This window comes from Scyliorhinus canicula, chromosome 11 (genome assembly GCF_902713615.1).
Source record: "Scyliorhinus canicula chromosome 11, sScyCan1.1, whole genome shotgun sequence".
Lineage (NCBI taxonomy): Eukaryota > Metazoa > Chordata > Chondrichthyes > Carcharhiniformes > Scyliorhinidae > Scyliorhinus > Scyliorhinus canicula.
This window is the reverse complement of record NC_052156.1, coordinates 142406340-142423208: the sequence shown is the minus strand read 5'-3', so window position 1 is coordinate 142423208 and position 16869 is coordinate 142406340. Positions and strand designations below refer to the sequence as shown.

The window sequence follows — 16869 nt, the reverse complement described above, 5'->3', positions numbered from 1 at the left end:
CCAATACGTAGATACAACATAAAGAGCAATGATAGATAAGCTAATTCAGCAGATTGGGAAATGAATCCTTACAGCACTTCAGAAATTTGGGCAGGAGTTCCTTGTCAGGATCTTTGGGTCTGGGCGAAGGCGATTACCCCCACAGTGGGTTACCCGGAGACAGAACAAGCGGGCCATAAAAAATGCTGTAGACTTTGGCGGGGGCAGATGATCTCTCTGGTGGCCAATAGTGAGCCGCCTCTGCCACCGCAAAACACACCACGGGGGGTGTTGGGGGGGGGGGGGGGGGGGGGGGGGTCTTTACACTTTCAAGAATTTTAAGTGATTTTATTTTGATGCAAATTTTGATTAACTTGTTTTGTTTAGTGGTGTGCCAATAATTGTTACTCCCGATATTTGAAAAGCTTCATCACTGTAACATTATTGTTGATTTCCACATCCCATAGGGGCAGAATTAGGCCACTTGGCCCATCGAGTCTGCTCCGCCATTCAATCATGGCTGATATTTTCTCATCCCCATTCTCCTGCCTTCTCCCCATAACCCCTGATCCCCTTATTAATCCCCTTATTAATCAAGATCAAGAACATATCTACATCTGTCTTAAAGACACTCAGTGAATTGGCCTCCACAGCCTGCTGTGGCAAAGTTCCACAAATTCACCACCCTCTGGCTGAAGAAATTTCTCCTCATCTCTGTTTTAAAGGATTGTCCCTTTAGTCTGAGATGGTGTCCTCTGGTTCTAGTTTTTCCTACAAGTGGAAACATCCTCTCCACGTCCACTCTATCGAGGCCTCACAGTATCCTGTCAGTTTCAATAAGATCCCCTCTCATCCTTCTAACTCCAACGAGTACAGACCCAGAGTCCTCAAATTTTCCTCCTACGACAAGCTTTTCATTCCAGGGATCATTCGAACCTCCTTCTGGACCCTTTCCAAGGCCAGCACATCCTTCCTTAGATATGTGGCCCAAAACTGCTCACAATACTCCAAATGGGGTCAGACCAGAGTCTTAAATAGCCTCAGAAGTACCTCCCTGATGTTTTATTCTAGCCCTCTTGACATGAATGCTAACATTGCATTTGCCTTCTTAACTGCCGACTGAACCTGCACATTAACCTTAAGAGAATCGTGAACAAGGACTCCCAAGTTCCTTTGTGCTTATGCTTTCCAAAGCATTTCCCCATTTAGAAAATAGTCTATGCCTATATTCCTCCTTCCAAAGTGCATAACCTCACACTTTTCCACATTGTATTTCATTTGCCACTTCATTGCCCACTCTCCTAGCTTGTCCAAGTCCTTCTGCAGCCCCCTTGCTTCCTCAATACTACCTGTATTGGCTAAACGCGCTCGCCCGGGGACTTTACCCTTTTGGGAATATCACGCCCTAAGTGCTGACATTTGGACTGAATTGCATGCGGTTCACATTCCCATTGGGGCGTTAGTTTAGGAGCAATTCAGGACATGCTAATGGGCCAGCACTCTGCCCACTATGAAAATCCCCTATTCGTCACACCTGTTCACAGAGGGAGAATTCAGAATGTCCAATGCACCTAACAAGCACGTCTTTCTGGACTTATGGGAGGAAACTGGAATACCCGGAGGAAACCACAGTGATGCAACAGTGCTAACCACTGTGCTACCGTGCCGCCCAAGAGGGTTGTGTGTGGGCAGGTCCGACAGATGAGTGTGAGGCAGGGGGTATGGGTCTGCTGGGAACGTAGCTCCAGTGTAATGTGGATTCTGGGTGTGCCACAGACGTTGTGCCAACCTGACCAGTGGCAGAACAGATGGGAGCAGGGGTGCAGTGTACAGCCAGGGCTTGGAGTCAGCTGGTGTTCCTGCGCAGCGGACTGATAGTAAGACTAGTAAAGCCTCTGCCCTGAGAGGGGCAGTGTGCCAGAGAGGCTGCCAAAGGCCACCCTGCGAATGTCCTTTGTTTGGGGTGAGCTCTGCTATTGCCCTGCTTCCGCTACAGTGGGGCCATGTTTCTGAGGAGTGCACTGAGGAGTGCCACTACCTCGTGTGCCACTGATTGAGTTTGGCCAATCCCATCCTGGTGATGGGTCAGCTGGGGTCTGAGGGTTTCTATGGGGTTGCCTGGGTTGGCTTCCAAATGACCAGAGGTAGGGTGAGCAGCCAGAGGCCTGTAGCTTGTACCAAATGGGTGTGTTTAAAATAAATACTGCAGCGATGACAGCCTGAGCTAGGCCACCCCGATCCTAAGGAGGACATGACGAATCGACACAGGTGTCAGCAAATCGTTCCCTGCTATCCCACCGCACCCCCCCCCCCCCAACCCCCCCACCACCCCCGTGCCCTGGCTGCCACGCCACGCCCCAGAAAGCACAACAATTTTAACAGTTTTAAAATTTTGCTTACCTTCTCGTTCTCTCTCAGAAGCCATGGCGCCCAGACCCCGTTTATAAATATCTGTAGTAAACCGCGCCTGCGTGACCTCCGCCTGAGTGGGGTGGAGAATTGCGGAGGCCTGGTGCATATTAGGTTCAACCCGCTAATGTCAAGTAAATGAACGTAAATGCCAGTTTTGCATGTCACTGCCAGTGTAGGCCGCAAACCTCGTTCTCGCCACCAGCGAGGGACTCGGAGCATGGCATACGATTCGGCACTGGGTGCAAATCTCGAATTTGACCGGGTGCCTGATTCTCCACCTGATCGCTATTCGCATTTCCGGCGTTGAGGGGCGGGGAATTTAGCCCAGCAGCTTACAACAACTGCATTTTTTGTGTAACTGTACATCTGCGATTCGTCAGGACAGATGCAAGAATGCCAAATTTCAATGGGAGAAACAATTTATGCTGCATGAGACATAGGTGCTGATTGGTGGCAAGTTGACTCTGATTGGCTGAGGCACGATAGTTTGTCCTAATGTCCACCGTGCTTTTCTTTAATCTAGTTGTTCAATTTTGTTAAATTGATGCTCCCTTTGAAATCTGATATTCTAAAAACAGTCCTGTGAGTGCAAGATGAAAAGCTTCAACAGCATGTCTCTTTTCAGCAGTACTCAATTTCTCTACTACCAGTTGAATAGTAGAAACTAACTTTCTTGTTTCAATAAATGTAGATGTTGTTTTGAATATTTCTATCATCAGTGGTCCACTGAGGTGCTGTATCTGTTTTAAAGTTCTGGGCACTAAGATGAAAGAAGTTCATTCAAAACCTCATGCACTGCCATTTAACACAAGCTTTATAAATTCATTTATGAGATGTGGGCATCGCTGGTTGGACCAGCATTTATTGGCCATCCCTAGGTGCCCTTCACAAAGTGATGGTGAGTTGCCTTCTTATAGAATTTACAGTGCAGAAGGAGGCCATTCGGCCCATCGAGTCTGCACCGGCTCTTGGAAAGAGCACCCTACCCAAGGACCACACCTCCACCCTATCCCCATAACCCAGTAACCCCACCCAACACTAAGGGCAATTTTGGTCACTATGGGCAATTTAGCATGGCCAATCCACCTAACCCGCGCATCTTTGGACTGTGGGAGGAAACCGGAGCACCCGGAGGAAACCCACGCACACACGGGGAGGATGTGCAGACTCCACACAGACAGTGACCCAAGCCGGGAATTGAACCTGGGACTCTGGAGCTGTGAAGCAATTGTGCTATCCACAATGCTACCATTGTTCTGAGGTTCTTGAACCGCTGCAGTCCTTGAGGTGTACACCCACTGTGCTGTTATGAAATGAATTCCAGGATGTTGCCCCAGTCACAGTGAAGGAGCGGCGATATATTTCCAAGTATGAAAAATGAAAATCGCTTTATTGTCACGAGTAGGCTTCAATGAAGTTACTGTGAAAAGCACCCAAGTAAGGGTGATGAGTGGCTTGGAAGGGAACCTCCAGGTGGTGGGGTTCCCAGGTATCTGCTGCTCTTGTCCTTCTAGATGGTAGTGTCGTGGGTTTGGACTGTGTTGCCTAAGGAACCTTGTTGAGTTACTGCAGTGCATCTTGTAGACGGTACACACAGCTGCCACTGTTCGTCGGTGGTGGAGGGTTTGAGTATTTGTGGAAGGGGGAGCAATTAAGCGGGGCTGCTTTATCCTGGATGGTATCGACCTTCTTGAGTGTTGTTGGAGCTGCACTCATCCAGGCAAGTGGGGAGTATTCGTTACACTCCTGATTTCTACCTTGTAGATGGTGGACAGGATTTGAGGGGGTCAGGAGGTGAGTTACTCGCTGTAGGATTCCTAGCCTTTGACCTGGTAGCCACAGTATTAGAATGGCTAGTCCAGTTCAGTTTCTGATCAATGATAACCCCCAGGATGTTGATTGTGGAGGATTCAGCGATAGTAATGCCACTGAATGTCAAGGGACGGTGGTTAGATCCTCTCCGGTAGGAGATGCCTGGCACTTGTGTGGTGCGAATGTAACTTGCCACTTGTCAGCCCAAGCTTGGATATTGTCCCGGCCTTGCTGCATTTGGAGGTGGACTGCTTCATTATCTGAGGAGTCACAAACAGTGCTGAACATTGTGCAGATGAAACACTGCTAGTTACGACCAGGAAGTCGAGTACCAGTCACATTCTGATGCTCATAAATCCAGCTACTTTAACTATACTTGTATGAAACCAGTGATGTTTGTTTGTTTGTTTTTTTTAAATTAAGAGGCAATTTAGTGTGGCCAATCCACCTACCCTGCACATCTTTGGGTTGTGGGGGCGAAACCCACGCAGACACGGGGAGAATGTGCAAACTCCACACGGACAGTGACCCAGAGCCGGGATCGAACCTGGGACCTCGGCGCCGTGGGGCAGCAATGCTAACCACTGTGCCACCGTGCTGCCCGAAACCAGTGATGTTTGATATAAGATATAGACTGATGTCCTTGATGCACAGGACATAATTTTATGAATGGAATTGCGTATAGTAATAGCTTCAGGGAGCAGATTTTAACTTTTGTCAGGAAACAGGTAGTTTTAAGATACCTTTATTTTTATTTGTGGGTATTTGAAACAAGGTACAGCTTCAAGTAAGTTTAATTTTGTGTTTCTGTGTAAGATAGGGTTGAAACTTTAGTTAACTTTATGTTGAACAATGATGACTACATGTCTGTGGGTTTTGATTCTGTTCCAAACTGTGCCTGCATTGTAATTACAGAGTTTACAGTGTGAAATCAAACAAGTTTTAAAGAAAGATTAGGCTGTTGTTTACTTACCAGGATCTCACACTGAAAAGCATAACCTTTTGTGGTTCGATTGGAACCAGGTATCTGGGAGGTGACCAGCTCTCACAGAAACTGCCAGCAGAGAGGTAGGACAATGCGGAAATCAAATCCCTGGATAGTTCTAGAAATCAGGATGCCTGTACAGAGGAGTCCCAGGAAGACTGAAATCAAAGGGACAAAGAACTGGAATCTCAACAAGATACTGCTCACTGGAGTTAAGGAAGCTTGAATGCCTATGGCATACCAGGGCAGAGGAATACTGAAAGGAGAGATTAAAATCCTGGCATGGGATCTAACCCCCTCACCTTGGAGACCTCGGGCAAGTGCCACTCAGTGATGGTCCCCGCAAACGAGGACCAGCCTGAACGGCACTCGTGGGTGCCAGCCTAGTTCTGCCAATGTACCCAGGTGGTACTGCCAGCTAGCAGGGACACTGGCAAGGTGCCATACTAGCACTGCCAAGATGCCAAACGGACAGTTTTTTGTGCAGCGGTGATCAGGCTGGCGGGGGGTGGGGGGTGGGGGGGGGGGCTGTGGGCTGCACAGGTGGGTGGGAGCTCAGGGAACCTCTTTTAGTGACTTGGGGGTTCGGGGGTTGAATGGTGTTCCGATCTCTTGCTGCACTGAGGAGTTCTGATGAGGGGAGCTCCTCAGAGCTAAGTATGGCCTCATTGGGGTGCTCCCTGCTGAGGCCCCCGATCTACCCGGATGGGCGTTAGATAGCGGGATGTTTCTCGGTGCTCAGAGCGCCTAGAAATACCCGGCTAATCTCACGCGTTACGGAACTCCCTCAGGGCAGATCACGCCCATCAGGTCCAAACCCGCTGGTAGAAAAAGGTCGTTATTGCAGATGAGGGCTAGCGAGGACATGAAACAGAGCTTAAAAATGCTGCCTAAACTGCTTCCAGATTCTCAGGGTGGACACCACAACTGGATTCCAGGAAAATCTTACCGGAGCAAAAGGCAACAACGCGTTTACTAATGCACCAAGGCTGGAAATCATGCAGGTGCTCGCTTCCATTTGTCCCTAGATGGAACCAGGAACACTGAACCACAACGATACCTCCTGGATATTGTCTGCCCAATAGTAAAGCAGTAAATTGGGTCGAGCCAAGCTCCCTGACTACCTATCCCTTTGGAGCAAAGCCCCATGGATCCTTGGCGTCATACCCGCCCAAATAAAGGAGCACATTAATTTATTGACTTTGACAAAAAACGACTTAGGGAGAAAAATGGGGAGACATTGAAAAAGAAATAAAAATCTCGGAACTACATACATTTTAATAGTCTGATCCCTGCCCGCCAACGATATGGGGAGGTTATCCCACTTCTGTAGGTCGGACAAGACACCATTAACCAGACTAGTATAATTTAATTTATGAAGCGAGGCCTAATTGTGGGTCACCCTGATTCAAGTGAGATTGTGAGGACCAAACAGGCTCCCATTTCACATTAAAGATACAGTAAGAAATTTTACACCAGGTTAAAGTCTAACAGGTTTATTTCAAATCACGAACTTTCGGAGATTCACCTGAGGAAGGAGCTGTGCTCCAAAAGCTAGTGATTCAAAACACACCTGTTGGAGCTTTAACCTGGTGTTGTAAAACTTCTTACTGTGCCCACCCCAGCCCAACGCCGGCATCTCCACATCACATTAACGATAAGTGAAGGTTGGCCGGCGGGTTGCGAAGGTTGGCTGGCGAGGGTCCCAAAGGTCAGCCTGGTGGCAAAAGTTGGTTCCCGGGGGGGAGGGGGGGAATGTTCAAAAAACACTGCATCAGCAGATAGCAATAGTTCTTTACACTTGTGAGATATTGTCCAAATGCTGAGAAAGTTCTCAGACAAAGTGAGCTCCAGCTGTTTCTCTCCAACTCATGTGGATTACCCGTTTCCAGTATTGCACGCAAGAGAAATGAGCACACAAATCACCTTCAATACTGCTGTCTGTTTCATTGTGAGGCAATGGTTTTGCTTCAAAGCAATGGCAACAATCATCCAGGGAACCATAACAAACATGCTGGCATCCTGTAATGCAAATTAAGCAGGTGCCAATGCAAAGGCACCTTGAAGACTCCCACACGAGTTTGTGCTGTTTGATTATTTACACAATTGCTGAATCTGGGGAGGAAGGCAGTTTCTTTTTGGACTTGCATAGATTTAGAAATGGTTTGTGTAACCAGATAGGATCCTCTGGAGATGGCATCAACAGACAACTCTGGTTGCCTGGAACATGTGTTGTGGATTCAAGCTGAACTTGATCTCACTCCCTGATGAGCTTTTCACAGTGTTTTCACAATGTGAATGTGAGCACCTCTCTCTCTGAGGGCCAAGTTGTTCACAGAACATAATTCGCTGTGAACTGATGTCCATAGAGGAATTGCTCCCAAACGCATTGTGTAGTTTAAATTTAGGCTGCCTACGACTCCATAGACAGAACAGTGCCCTGAGGTGATTCCCTGATGGGGAATGCATCTCAATAAATTAAGCCGAAGTACGGCACTTTCCCTTAAGAACATTGTTACATGTATTTCTTCAGATAGGTTTATGCACCAAGAGAAAAAGCGAGGGCATCTCTCGACATCAGAGTGATTCTGTAAAGAGCCATTAAAAGTTCTAGAAGGTGTCGAGTTCAAACACACATGCAAAGCTGTTCCACCCAGGGTCCCAGGTTCGATTCCCCGCTGGGTTACTGTCTGTGTGAAGTCTGCACGATCTCCCCGTGTCTGCGTGGGTTCCCTCCGGGTGCCTCGGTTCCCTCCCACAGTCCAAAGACGTGCAGGTTAGGTGGATTGGCCATGCTAAATTGCCCTTAGTGACCAAAAAGTTTAGGAGGGGTTATTGGGTGATGGGGATAGGGTGGAAGTGAGGGCTTAAGTGGGTAGGTGCGGTCTCGATGGGCCGAATGGCCTCCTTCTGCACTGTATGTTCTATGTTCATTGCTGAACAGCCAGGGTGCCCAAAGGCACACAGTTCAACAATGTGTGAGATACTGTGTGGAATCTCTGGTCTTTCTTCTGATATGGTCATTACATCCACCTTGGAAGTAAAAAAGCTGGATGTCTCCTGTGGAGAATCCTAACCAGTGACTGAATCTCATGCTAAAATGGATTTACTTAACAACAAAGGTGAAACTGGTTCTGTTGCCTATGTTAAAACAATTTTTTCATTTTGTCTGCCATTTGCCCAAGACATTACACACAGAACGAGGATGGTCTAAGCTGTGGGACAGTTTGAACTTAGACAAAGTTTTAGACAGGATGGGGGTCGGGAAACCTTTATTCTGGGCCCCAGAAGAACAGTTTGGATAATCAGTAATAAGCAACTATTCATCAAAAATTAGGTTGACTTGTCTTTCAATCCAGGGGGGCAAGATTCTCTCACCACAGGGCCCAGCCAGAGAATCAGAGAGACCGGCGCAAATCGTGGCACGCTGCCCCGACGGCGGTCCGGCGATTCTCCGGAGAGCGGAGAGTCGGTGCCGGCGCGGTCGGTGCGGCGCCGGTCCGGGGCTACTCTACGGGGCCCCCCTGGAGATCCTCCGCCCGGGGTGGGCCGAGCGGCGACGCTAAAAAAGCCGAGATCCGCCAGCGCCATCCACGCCTACTCTTACCCGGCGGGACCTCGGCGTGGATGCATCTGGGGGCGGCCTGGTGGGTGGGGAGGGGGAGTCCAACCCAGGGGGGGCTGCACTGTGGCCTGGCCCGCGATCGGGGCCTACCGATCGGCGGGCCAGCCTCTCGGGCTGGGGGCCCCTTTTGTCCCACGCCGGCCCCTGTAGCCCTACGCCATGTTGCGTCGGGGCCGGCGCGGAGAAAGGAGCCACTGCGCATGCGCAGACTCGCGGCGCCCATCTGATGCTGGGGACCGGCAGCTGGAGCGGCGTGGGTCGCTTCAGTGCTGTCCTGGCCCCCTGTAGGGGTCAGAATTGCTGCTCCTGAAGCCATGTTGACGCCGTCGGGAAACGCGACGGCGTTTACGTCGGCGCCAACACTTAGCCTCAGGATCAGAGAATCCCGCCCCTTGGATTTATATAGTGCCATTCACATCTTCTGGACATCCCGAAAGGCTGTACAGCCACATTTGATGTGTAATGTAGGAAAGTGGCAGCTGGTTTGAAGCACAGAAAATTCCAGCGATCAGCAATAACGACTGGAGAATCTGAGTGACAAATACTGACCACAACTCTGGCCCACTCCTCTGCTCCTCTTCACAATAGTGCCTTGGGATTCTTTACCTTTGCCCGAGAGAGCAGATGTGACTTTGGTTCAACATCTCATCTGAAATTTGCCGCCTCTGACAGTGCAGCACTACCTCAGCCCTGCGCTGACGTGCACAGCCTGTTGGTCAGTTGTGCCACTGATGGTGAAGAGAAGACAGTTCAGAAATAGAACTGTTCAATCCAAAATTACAGCAACAAACAATCTGAATAGCTCAGTTGTATTTCAGTGTTCTGTTGACTCAGAGGCAAAACACTGCTGGAGAAAAAGGAAAATGGCTGCCACAAACGCAGTGTGGTGGTATGAGTGGGAGCACTGCCATTGGTGCAGAGCACTGGTTTCCCATTGGCTCTGGCTGGTCATGTGCCTCTTGGCTGATTGGCTGGGACTAGTCATGTGACTGCTCACCAATTGGTCGAGAGGCAAGTAGACCCGGCCTCCGAGGCGGGGTATAAGTACCCAGAGTTCCCGGCGGTCGGCCTTTCTCTGTAGTCAATCACCGGGCTAACATCTAGCTCGCTAAAGCCTAAGTTTGGACCTACATCGTGTCTCGCGTCCAATTGATGGTACATCACGCTACTTGGCATTGGTGCTGCTATTTCTTTCTTGGTCTGTTCAGGATAAGGTCTTAGCTCAGCATAATAGCCAGTGATATGAATTTCACACTGTACAGGCATTCCTTACACAATACAAAAGCTCTACGTCCAGTATAACAATGCTGCAGAATTAACCTTACAGCAATTGCCACAAGTGCCATGGGCGGCACAGTGGCACAGTGGTTACCACTGCTGCCTCACAGTGCCAGGGACCCAGGTTCAATTCCAACCTCGGGTGACTGTCTGTGTGGACTTTGCACTTTCTCCCCGTGTCTCTGTGGGTTTCCTCTGGGTTCTCCGGTTTCCTCCCACAGTCCAAAGATGTGCAGGTTGGGTGGATTGGCAATGCCAACTTGCCCCTAGGTGGGATTACAGGGATGGGGTGGGGGACTGGGCCTGATGGGGTGCACTTTCGGGGGGGTCATTGCGAACTCGATGGGCCGAATGGTCTCCTTCTGCACTGTGGGGATTCTGTGAAGTACAAGATTAACATAGTGTTAAAAGCAAATTACGGCGGATGGTGGAATCTGAAACAAAACAGAAAATGCTGGAAAATCTCAGCAGGTTTGACAGCATCTGTGGAGAGAGAACAAAGCTGAAGTTTTGAGACTGGATTACTCTTCGTCAGAGCTAGAGCAAACTGGAAATAGGATGAGATTAATACTGTAGTGGGGGAGGTGGTGAATGGAGCAGTAATGGTTTGGTAGGGGGCTAGCGATAGCTGGAGGTCAGGGAGAGATTGACAAAAATGTTGTGGACAAAAGGGAATGTAAATGGTGGTGATCATGGCTAAGAAGGGTGCTGATACTGGCTTATCACAAAATCAGAATATATTAATGGCAGCATATATTAAAGGTAAGCAGTGTGTCGAAGGACAACCTGGAGCAGGGAACAGATGGCCCTAGTGAGGTGGGGTAGGGGGAGGGGAGACCGTGGTCAAGGAAAAACAAGATGGGTAGGGGGATGGAAAAATGAATCAATGAAAATAAATTAATAGAAATAAAAATGGGGTGAAGGTGGAGGAGAGTGTTCACAGTCTGAAGTTGTTGAACTCAATGTTAAGTCCAGAAGGACTGTAATGTGTCTAATTGGAAGATGAGGTGCTGTTCCTCCAGCTTACGTTGGACTTCATTGCAGGACAAGGACGGACATGTGGCATGAAAGCAGGATGGTGTTGCTCTTTAATGTGATGAGGCTCTATTTATGATATAATGTTATGTCCCAACAGCGTCGCCGATACTGTGGGTGTTTCTATTCCTCTTACTGAACCACAAGGCTTTCTGTATATCGGTTAAATGACCACACAACCAGTTAGTCAGTTCAAGTTCAAAGATGGTTTATTTACACCGAAGGGTTACTTCGACATGCAAGCACAATATACTACAAGTTAAACTACACCTATCATCTACAATAACCTATACTTAACTTCAGGGCAACTGGTGCTGTGCAGATGGATAAGGCCTTTATCTTGATCACGTGGCTGGTTTGAAGAAGTGGCTCTGTCTCTGCTGGGCTCATCCGTCAGGTAGCGATCGTTGGTCTTGTACTTGTCTGGTCGTTATGCTGCAGTTGGGCTGGCACAGGCCGGATTCAAAAGAGACCGAACACATGGCTGTGTCTCTTTTTATCCCTCTGGGATTTCGCGCTCTTTGGGGCGGTCCTTAATCTTGGACCCAATAATTGGACAGGCTTCGATCACTGCATTCGATTTTGGCCAATAAAGGGGCGGGTACCTTGGTGGTTGGGTGGGTCCTTAGCGGTCATTGACCTTGGCGGTTGGGCTCTCTCAGTAAAGGGGGGTGGTGCCGATCAGCCTGTGTCTGTATTGGTTTCTTGAGTGCAGTCCTATTATTCTGGGGAAATGGGCCATTAGAATGCAAACGAGCGGGGATTGCGATCAGGTCTAGCTACCTGTGTTTCAAATACACAGAAGCTCTGTATCTGTCTGAGTCCTGGGTTGGCCACAATTCCCATGGTCCTTTGCAGGTGGCCATCTCAGATGGCTACAATGGTCTGTTGAAATGGCAAGCGAAAGGAAGGTCTGGGTCCTGCTTGCGAATGGACTGAAAGTGTTCTGCATAGCGGTCACCCAGTCTGCGTTTAGTCTCTCCAATGTAGAGTAGACCGCATTGGGAGCAGCAAACTTATGCAATCGATCAGATTGAAGGAAGTGCATGTGAAGCGCTGCTTCACCTGAAAAGAATGTTCAGGCTTTGGATTGTGAGCAGGGAGGAGGTAAAGGGGCAGGTTTTGCACCGTCAGCAATTGCATGGGAAGAGGGTGAGGTGTTAGGGGGTGATTGAGGACTGGAAATGGGTATCCTGGAGAGAATTGTCCCTGCGTAATGCTGACAGAGGGAGTGAGGGGAAAATTTATGTGATGGTGGCAACATGCTGGAGTTGGTGGAAGTGGCGGAGGGTGATCCTCTGAATGTAGCAGACTGGTGGGATGAAAGGAGAGGACCAGGGGGACCCTATTCTTGTTTTGTGAGGGAGGGGATAGGGTGAGAGCAGGGGTACGGGTGATGGGTTGAACACAGTTGAGAGCCCTGTCAACCACAGTGGCTGTGAAACCACCATTAAGGAAGAAGGAAGACACGTCTGCAGTACAGTTTTGGAAAATCCCATTATTGGATCAGATGAGGGAGGTGCAGGAACTAAAAGAATGGGTTTGAGTCCTTACAGGATGTGGGGTGTGAAGAGCTATAGCCAAGGTAGCTGTGGGCTTGTAATGGATACAAGTGAAATGAAATGAAATGAAAATCGCTTATTGTCACGAGTAGGCTTCAATGAAGTTACTGTGAAAAGCCCCTAGTCGCCACATTCCAGCGCCTGTTCGGGGAGGCTGGTACGGGAATTGAACCGTGCTGCTGGCCTACCTTGGTCTGCTTTAAAAGCCAGCGATTTAGTCCAGTGTGCTAAACCAGCCCAGTGGACAGTCTATCCCGGAAATCGAGATAGAGAGGTCCGGGAAGAGTTCGACCATGTGAAGGCGATGGAGGGGTGGAAATTGGAAGCAAAATTGATAAAATCTCCCAGGTCCAGGTGAGGACATTAAACTGAATTGAAACACTTGTCGATGTACAGATAAAAGAGTAGTGAGAGGGGACCAGACTGGAACAAGGAATGCCTCATAAAGAGACCGTGTATGGGTCCAGTTTTGCTTGTCTCCCACTACTCTTTAATCATTTCTGTTTTTGATTAAAATAGTGTTATTGTCAATCCCGGAATAAGTACTGAACTTGTTTTAATCTGAACTGGATAACACTACGAGACATGTTAGATTGGAAGCAGTTTTAAATGGGGCATAAGTGAAAGATAATTGTCGTTATTTGTTGCAAGTTATCAGCCTACTCTGACTGTGGGAGCTGAAGCATGAAATTAGTTGTTAAATAAGGCTGAGTGTTAAAGTTCAGCAAGCAGGCTTTTATAGAGGGTAGGTACACTAATGTGTATTAAATTGGCAATCTCACTTAATGAGGTTGTAATAAAGATTCCAAGGCTTGCCCCGGTATCTTCCACAAGTTCAGAATCCAAGGCCTCCAGTCTGAGCATCCTGAATGCCAGTATGCAAAAGCCCATTTCATATTGCAGAGGTGCACAAAATAGTCTCTGGCCCAGATTTTCACCATGATCGAGGCTCTCCGTCCTGGGGAAAGCCCAGGAATAGCTGAAAATTCCCCGATCACAACATGTTCTATTTTCACAGGGTTGGGAGTGGAGTTGGACCGGGGCTCACACATGCACGGTCTATGCAGACAGCTGGCCACTTAAATCACCAGCTGCCTCCACTCAAGTGAAATTTTGATCGGCCAGGAGTGTGAATAGACCAGGAAAGAGGAGGTCTGAACTTGGTAGATTTGTTTGGATAGCCAGGGTATCCCTTTGGATATGGTCACGGGACACCTTGGGAAAGGGAAGGCTCCCTTTGGGAGAGGGAAGGCATCCTTTGAGATTGTTAAAAATAGACATGATTATGCACCAGTTACACACAAACCTTTGTAACTGTTAAAACTGTCAAGACGCTGTCAAAGGATACTAGGTACGTTGGCATGGAGGGGAGTACTGGGTGGGGATCATGGGTTGGCATGGAGGGGAGTGCTGGGTGGGGATCATGGGTTGGCATGAGTTTGCACTAAGTTTTTTTTTCTAAATTTAGATTACCCAATTATTTTTTCCAATTAAGGGGCAATTTAGCGTGGCCAATCCACCTACTCTACACATTTTTGGGTTGTGGGGGCGAAACCCACGCTGACACGGGGAGAATGTACAAACTCCACACGGACAGTGACCCAGAGCCGGGATCGAACCTGGGACCTCAGCGCCGTGAGGCGGTTGTGCTAACCACTAGGCCACTGTGCTGCCCTAAGTTCGCACTAAGTTGACATAGGGGCTATAACGGGCTATGGGACTGTGGGGGAGGACATGAGTTCACACGGATGGGGCATAGGGAGTGTGTCGGGGAGTGAGAGATGAATCTGGAGTCTCCACTTGCCTGGATGATTTCAGCTCGAACAACATTGAGGACAAAGCAGCCCCACTTGATTGGCCCCCCATCCACCACTTTCAACATTTACTTGCTCCACACCGATGCATAATGGCAGCAGTGTGTACCATCTACAACTCACCAAGCCTCCAGCACTTTCCAAAGCTCTGAGTTCTATCACCTAAAAGGATAAGGGCAGAAGGTGCGTAGAAACACCACCATCTGCAAATTCCCCTCCAAATCAAACCATCCTAACTCGGAACTATATTCTTCCCTGTTGCTGGGTCAAAACTGCCTAATAGCACGGGGGGTGTACCTACCCCAGACGGACTGCAGCAGTTTAAGAAAGCAGCTCACCACCACGTTCTGAAGGGCAACAAATGCTGGCCTTGCCAGTGACACTCACATCTCATGAACAAATAAAGCAAAAGATATTCAACGCCTGCAACAGCTGAACTTTGCCAGCTGCTTCTATGAGTGTGTTTCAAATTTATGGGTCGAATTTTAAGGATGGCGAACGATCGGCGCTCACCATCCTAACCATCGGCCCCTAATGTGCAGCTGCCAACTCTCGCACTCTGACTGCCATTTCACGCTGAATTGAGTGTTGATTGGCAGTGGGCCAGAATTCCGCCCAGCCTTGGAAGGAAGTCCTATCTGTGAGGGCTGTTGGCCAATCAGATTGTCGACAGCTCTTCAATCCAACCAGACACAGCGGCAACAGTGGTTAGAAGTGGTACTGCAGTGCTCTGTCTGGGGCTAGGTCCCAGGACCTTTGAAAAGGCAAGTCCCAGGGGCCCCCAGGGCAGGAGGGTAGGGGACACCCAGGGAGTCAGAGGGGAGGAGACATGACCACGCCCATTGGGGATTGGGTTGGGGAATCCCATCTCTGAGGGGGCCTGGGGATTGAGGTGCCCTCCCTTCCCGCCCAAGATGGGGAAAGATGGAAATGTCCGTTTCCCACCCTCCCCACACATGCTCCCGCCAGTTTAAAAATTAATGGCCATTTAAGGGCCTTAATAGGTGAATGGTGGGTTTCCCGTCCAAGGCCTAGCCCACCCAAGCATGAAATTGCACCTGCTGTTGGGTGGGTGGGGGCTCCCAAGGGAACTCCCATCCATTCAATTTTACACCCTCACCTCAAAACCCTCATGGGGCTGGAGGGGGGGGGGGGGGGGGGGAGAGCATAATATGCCTGCCGAAATCTTTTCCTGCCTACCACGCCATCGTGGGCACTAGTAACATACTTGTGTCCAGTATTGCAACGGAGGTCAATAAATGTCTGGCATCAAGCTATTTTTGACAAATGCTTGGGCGCAACTGGGTGGGCGCATTTAATGTTGGTCATCACTTGTGGCGGAATATTCCAGAGATGACAGTGAATGGTTAGAAACTAATTTCCCAGCCTGTTTGCCCGAGGTAGAAATGCCAGTGCAAAATCAGCACTCAGACCTTTAATATCATGGAAAGCTGACTCCTGGTTATGTAGCATAACTGGCCAATGTCGTGGTTTCTTGAGATTAGAGATTCCTAATTACTTTATTCAATCAATGAAGCAGCTACATGATGCTTCCCAATGGCTGGTTTCAAAGAGCAATCTTCCACCACAGACCAAGTGAAGGACGTAGTTTGAAACCTTTAAATGTACTTTTAGCACTCAGCACATGATTTGCAATTTCTCATTTCAGTTTTCTCCAATGACGAGGGGGGAATGGGAATGTCAAAATGATGCATCATGGGCACTCTTCTATGGGTGAGGCAGAATGGAGAAAGGTTAACGTTCCATCCTGCCTCTTCTGTTCTTAATACAAGTGTCCTCGGACTTGTGAAAAGTGAAGACCTGTTTCATTCCACAACAGGATTGCCCATTACCTTGACTAGAACAAACAGCTATTTATATAAAGATTTACGCAAAAACAAAATGGAATTATATCTACCAGCCCAGCATGTGATTAGTCCATCCTGTGTTTTATACAGTAGTGTCTTGTTGCATCATTCAATAACAAAATGTGCTCCCGTTTGGGTGGTTGCTTTTTGAGTCCAGGTGAAAAGACCTTATTAAAGAAGGATCTCCTATATTGCCCTTTACCTGTTTATGATGCGATGGCCTTTTTGTAGTCTGATGTTTTATATTGCAGTCTTCCATATCTTTAACAAGCTCAGTTTTAAACATCAGAGCTGATGGTGCTAATGAACAGCTGTTGAAGAAAGTCCTACTTAGCACAGATCGTAGAATTTACAGTGCAAAAGGAGGCCATTCGGCCCATCGAGTCTGCACCGGCCCTTGGAAAGAGCACCCTACTTAAGCCCACACCTCCATCCTATCCCCGTAACCCAGTAACCCCACCTAACCTTTTTTGGACACTAAGAGCAATTTAGCATGGCC

The 16869-nt window shown here is 48.6% G+C and overlaps 1 protein-coding gene across 1 annotated transcript in view; it reads left to right on the top strand.

Moving 5' to 3' along the window:
• Positions 1-16869, top strand: part of LOC119973445 (reelin-like) — a 415628-nt gene that overhangs the window by 267756 nt on the left and 131003 nt on the right.